The following is a 6,000-nucleotide window of genomic DNA, read 5'->3' on the forward strand; positions in this document are numbered from 1 at the left end:
AAAGAGACATAATTCATATAAGAACTATTCCAGAAGCTATTATTGTATGTGGCACACATTTGGAACTTCAGAACTTACGATGCTCCCAAGAGGAAAAGACTAGAGAAGTCATCAATTGTCCACAGAGAACAGAGATCAAGGTTTTGAAAATTTCACGCCAGGAATCTTGTGAGTGCTTCATAGTAACTCTTATACAAATTTATCAGATTAGTTTCTTGTAGTAGAAAACAACATTAGGAAGAATGTGGAATGATTATTATTATTTCTTATAACGTAAATTTGCTCTGTCTATGTTCCAAAATGACTTGATTGGATTAAAGGATGATGATGATGATGATGATGAGTTGTCATTTTGGGCTGCATCTGGTGGTATCCAGGAATTTCTCCTGGTTATGTATTCAGGATTCACTCCTGGCAAGACTAGGGTATCAAATGTGGTGCCAGGCATTGAAGCTGGGTTGTCTGAGTGCAAGGTAAGAGCCCTACTTGGACTCTGGACCTTAAAATTTGACTTTTATTCTAGAGTGAATTTTAATTCATCCAGAGAAAAAATTTTAATTATGTAAACACTGTGTTTTACATTGTTGTTTATAATAATACAGTTGATAACACATGACAATTTTCAGCTTGACTTTCTTTTGAAACTAGTGTGAATATGGAGCTGGCTGGTGAGTTGACATGGAGGAAGCTGTGGGGTATCACTGTGGCTGATGTGGTTTCCAGAAGTGTGCAGGGGTTAGGGGAGGCTGCTTGTTACCATTCTGAGATCTCAGAGTTTCAACCCCCCAAACCAACATACTTGGAGTTTACTGTTTTGTTTATTGGAGGGGGCATACCCAAGAGATACTTAGGGCTTACTCCTGACTCTGCACTCAGAAATCATTCTTGGTAGACTAGGGGCGAGGGGATTGCATATAGGATGCTAGGAATGAAATCCAGATAGGCGCCACATGCAAGGTAAACTCCCTACCTGCTGTGCTATTGTTTCAACCCCATATCTGGAGTTTTTGTTGGTTACGGTCTATGCTGAGATCAATGGAGAAACAGTAAAGTTGCATCATTCTGTGGCAGCAGCTGTAGACCTGGATGTGGTTTACTGGGGCTTTAGCAGGGCAGAAACTCAGCCTGTCCTCCTTCCGAGAGCATCCCAGAGTTTTCAGCTGTAAGATTTGTGTACCCATAAATATTTTACACCTTGACTTGATTCTCTTATGAGAATAGGGTGAGTCTATGGAGATGGCCAATGAGCTGGCATGATAAAGACTGTAAAATGTGACTCCTGAGAAAATTATTGTCACATCTTACCCTCATTATATGGAGGAGACATTGACCTTTATAGAGTAAGTTTTCCAAGTACTTGTTGTCAGTACTTGTTGACACCTGAAACAGCACTGAGAGTCAGAGACCACCTCCAATAATACAACATGCAAAAGGGAGTTTCTTCAGCTAGCCAAGGTCCCACCTCATCCAAATAAGGGATTCTTGGCAAGGACTTTGAGTCAAATCTTTATGCAATTTATATAGAAATCACAAGCAGTAACAGTACACTCATTTCATTGTATAGATGTCTTAATTAACCCCTGATTTTTCTAGCTCAACTTTGGTTGTCTAGGGATACTCTGATTCGAACCCTGGCTGTGGAGGGATCACGGATTCTTATCTAAGCCTTATCAGATAGAGTATTCCAAGCTCATTCAATCCTAGTTCCTAATTTCTGGAAGACACCAACTTTGATTTTATTTCTGAGTTAACTCTCTCTCTCTGCCTTAAAGTAGGAGTTGAAAAGTACACTTTACTAAGGTTTAGGCTTGTCTTAGTCTAGATTTACTTATCATGGACTTGGGAGGAGGACCTTGGTTCTTACATTCCTTCCTTATTTTTGCATCATACAAGGGAGTAGGTGTTTTATTTCAAATATAGCATTATACAAACAGTTATGGTGGACTGTCAGCTCAGTGAGAGATGATCAGGCATCTCCAGATCTAGGGTATATATGTCATTTGGCTATGCATCCACTGCTGTTTAGCTGGGCTTAGTCTTTCTACCTCAAAACTGCAGATTGTAGCAGTTCCTTAAGCAAGCAGAGTCATTTCAATGTACAGAAGCCTAAGCAATGTTATCTCTAAACAAAGGCCCACTATATTCTAACATCAACATTTATGGCTGTTTCATCTCAGGCAACATTTATACCTCAGTAGTGGACAATCTTGTGGAGCATAATCAGAAACCAAAGATTAGGGAAGGGATCCCCAGGGTGACAGTTTGACCCACAAATTCTCCATCCACAATCTGGATAATAATCCAAGTACAGTCCATAAATAAATTAGATGTTCATTCTGCCCTGGTGCTGGAAGTTGAGTCAGCTGAATGTGCAGGGAGTCCTTATAATTCTTCACCACAAGGAGAAGGGAGGTTCCTTTGAAAAGAAGGTTCCTGTAACTTAAATAGCTGTTAGTCCAGTGCTTTTTCCTGCTCCGGATCCAAGAAAACTGCCTCCAACACCCAGTGTTAATTCTTTTACCCTTAATTAACATTTCTAAGAGAATTCACAATCTTTGCCCCTTTTTTTCTTATACCACCCATCCTCTTTAAATATCAGTGTCCAGTTAATTCTTGCTACTTGCCCCAACCTCTGGGATAGATAGACATAATTTCCAATTGATGTTAATGACATTAGCTCATTGAATTACTGTAGTCCTTCTTTGCCCTTATTCTCCTGGAAGCTTTCCTGATGACCTTCCTATTTACTACCTTTGGAGTCATTGAAAGGGAAAGTGACCAAAGATCCATCTTCTGTAACTTCTTTAAGCTGACAAGTGTCTGTAGGCCCTACCTCACACTACCTTAGTAGTTAAGAGGCAATTGGCAGGTTTAACACCTGATAAGGATTAGATTAATTAGGTAGTGGATATTATTTTTCCAATAATTTTTGGAATCTGTGAAGTCATGCTACAATTTTCTCAGGTTCTGCTTCCTAGTGTTATAGATGTTGCCTGGAGGATACCCACTGGGCTCAGTAATAGCAATAAAAACAGCTCTGAGTTATTTTTCCTGATGTTACTCCTTCTATTCAAGTTGAGTTTTCCTTGGTCAAACTAGTGATTGCATTTATTGCTTTCAGTTCCTTCACATAGGTTACCTAAGAGGAGTGGGCACCCCATTACTCTTAAAGATAGTTTCTGGGGATTGATTAAAGACAGAGCAGATGATTTACCACTAAAGGCATTAAGACTTACATGCCACTTCAGGATTCCCCAGGCTTGGCCATATAAAGATAAGATCTAGGAAGCAGAGGTCAGATCAACATGGTAAGCAGGGGAATGGCCTTAGTCCTCTCACTCTCTGTAGGAGTGTCCTGAGCCTGTTCCACCCCTATCTGGGGTTGGGAGAGATTCTGACCTATGGGTTCTGGAGGGACCCTATCCCCACCCCCTCGGGGATTCGGAAGTTCTGTTCTTCAGAACTTTGCTGAGAACAAGATCTGGGCTTGGCCAGCCGGCACAGATATAGCTGAGCACTGATTTCCTAGGCCAGTCTGCCTCTATAGTCTCCCTGAGGTAAGCAGAGTACTTGTAACAGTACCAGTTATCACTGGACCTGCTCCTGTCATTTAACCTTAATTTCTTTTAACTCTGTTTCTCTAAAGAGGGCTCTGGGTTCTTGGGGTCCAAGATTTCCTGTCTGCATGAGGAATAATCCTCACTGCAGAAAGGAAAATTAACACCCTGTTTTTATACAAACCAACACAGTGCCATAAAACATCAAATACTTAAGGTGCTAAGGAGAGATTGGAAGCAAATTCCTCACAAATTTACAGAACACACAGGAAATCTTGAAATTATTTGATTAATGTCTGGGGGGGTTTCTCACAATAAGATTTCCTATAATTTTATAGATCCAATTCTCTAAACCATGACCATATTCCTAAAGCTCTTTGTGATACACCTATCAATATCCTTGGCAGAAAATAATGAAAAATCTGGTAAGTGGTATGGCAGCAAATACAAAAGCATTTAAACATGTCTAATCTTACATATCATACAGAGAGTAGAGTTTATCATTTTCCTGCTTTCTGTTTATGGGCTTACAGCGGAAGGCATACTGGACACCAGCAATTTCACTAATAAGTTATACATGTAATTTGAAACAGAAATTATTTTTGAACACTAGGAAAAATGCCCACTAATCTTGGCAGACTTTTTATACTGTAGCCAAATGTGGTTTCTTCCTGTTCAGTCAAAAGTTGACTATCACTAATTTTTCAAAAAATTTTAAACTGATCTTCAATGAACTTTCTTAAACTCATGATTATTCTTCTCAAAACCTTTATCTTTAGGAGCGCATAGCTCTTTTATCAAAAGAACATTTAAAATAGTCCTATAATAAATAGCCATAATAATTTCTTTTCTTAAATTTCCAATTATGAAATATAAACTGAATATAACTATTAAAGGTGACCCAGAACTAAGCTGACTTGAGAAACAAACAAATGTTCCTACTTTTGAAAACCTTAAGTTAATAATTTATAAGTTACCAAGAATTCTAATTGTTTTCTTTTAAGGAGAGTTAAATTGCCCCAAACTAAAGAATATTCACTTTTAATTTACTTAAGCCATACTTAAAGAGAAAAACTTCTAATTAAATCATTGAACCAAAATTAAATAAATTCAGAAGCTATGGTATCTTTGATTATAAGTGATCCATATTAAAATTCTATGTCATATTAAAAACCATTACATTTTTAAACTATGTTCTTATAATACATACTACTAGTTACTATGGTTTTTCTTAATAACTTAGAACATTTTCCAAAATAGTTCTCTTTCTCTAGATGCAGTAGGCTTATCATTTTGCAATTTTAATATATATATATTACACACAGACCTTATATTTTATTGCTGCTTATAAATGCAAATAGTTTAACATATTATACTGATGTGAAACAAGGAGATTGTTTTTTGCCCTGAAATATAAATAAGAGGCTTTCATCTGCAAATACTTCTAAACAAGTAATACAATTAAAATTTAGTGTTTGCTAACAAAAGTCTAAAATAGTTCACTGCAAAACAACCCTATAGATGTCCCTTTTATCAATACAAATCCAAGTGACAAATTTCATTACAGGGTTCATTAAAATATATATGTATATATATTATTTTTAAACCAATTATTTAGTTACCCAGACATTACAGGGTTAATGACTCAATTTCAGCAAATCAGAATTAGGTAATGTGCAATAGTTCCCAAATTAACATGTCAAGGACAACACATGATTTTCAAATCTAAACATTATAGTAAGTTGTAAAGCCTCAGAAAGATAGAATAAGACTGATTTGACTCCAGTTTTGAAAAGTCTGTGTTTTAGCTGGATACGCAAAATTTTTTCTCTTTTCTTCCAATTTTGAAAACAAGTTGCTAGACTTCCTGACATCTTATAGGACCCAATTATCCTTTATTATACTTATTAAAGACATTTAAATTATTTTCCCAAATTTTAGCTCTTATGACCAACATTACATTTAATACCTGCTGACAACTCTGCTATGAAATTTAGTTATCTCAACAATATTAAGCACTCACAAAATCAATATTATCTAAAAAGGCTAACCACAATATTTTTCACACTATTTTTTTATTTTTAAATACCTTTAAAGTCAGAACATTTTTCTCCAGTAGAAAAATAAAAATGCCCCCAAAATTTAAAACTGCTTTTTGTAGTTCAATTGGCTTGAATTTAAAATGACCAAAGTTTTTCTTTTCTTAGTTAGTTATTAGTTTACTCTTTGGCATAGGGAAAATAAATCAATTTCTTGCTCAAAAATTCCTGCGGGGGGAGGGACGGTAAAAAAGGAAGTTCAATAATTGTTCTTGCTCAAAGTTCCAGCTTCTTTTTCTCTGGAGGATTTTAACTATTACAGGCCTGAACTTAGAAAGTTTCCCAATTCTCAGGCCAGAGTGAAAGTATAGCAGTAGGGCATTTGCCTTGCGCACGGCCAACCC

At 36.6% G+C, this 6,000-nt stretch overlaps 1 protein-coding gene across 1 annotated transcript in view; it reads left to right on the top strand.

Annotated features, from left to right (window-relative positions):
- The first annotated feature begins 3,464 nt into the window (after positions 1–3,464).
- LOC126019153 (sulfotransferase 1C1) overlaps positions 3,465–6,000 on the top strand; it is a 32,661-nt gene continuing 30,125 nt past the window's right edge. The window contains exon 1 of the mRNA XM_049781352.1: positions 3,465–3,557. The gene's annotated coding sequence lies outside the window, so the exon portion shown is untranslated. The remainder of the gene's footprint in view (positions 3,558–6,000) is intronic.

Source organism: Suncus etruscus, chromosome 9 (genome assembly GCF_024139225.1).
Source record: "Suncus etruscus isolate mSunEtr1 chromosome 9, mSunEtr1.pri.cur, whole genome shotgun sequence".
NCBI classification, from domain to species: Eukaryota; Metazoa; Chordata; class Mammalia; order Eulipotyphla; family Soricidae; genus Suncus; species Suncus etruscus.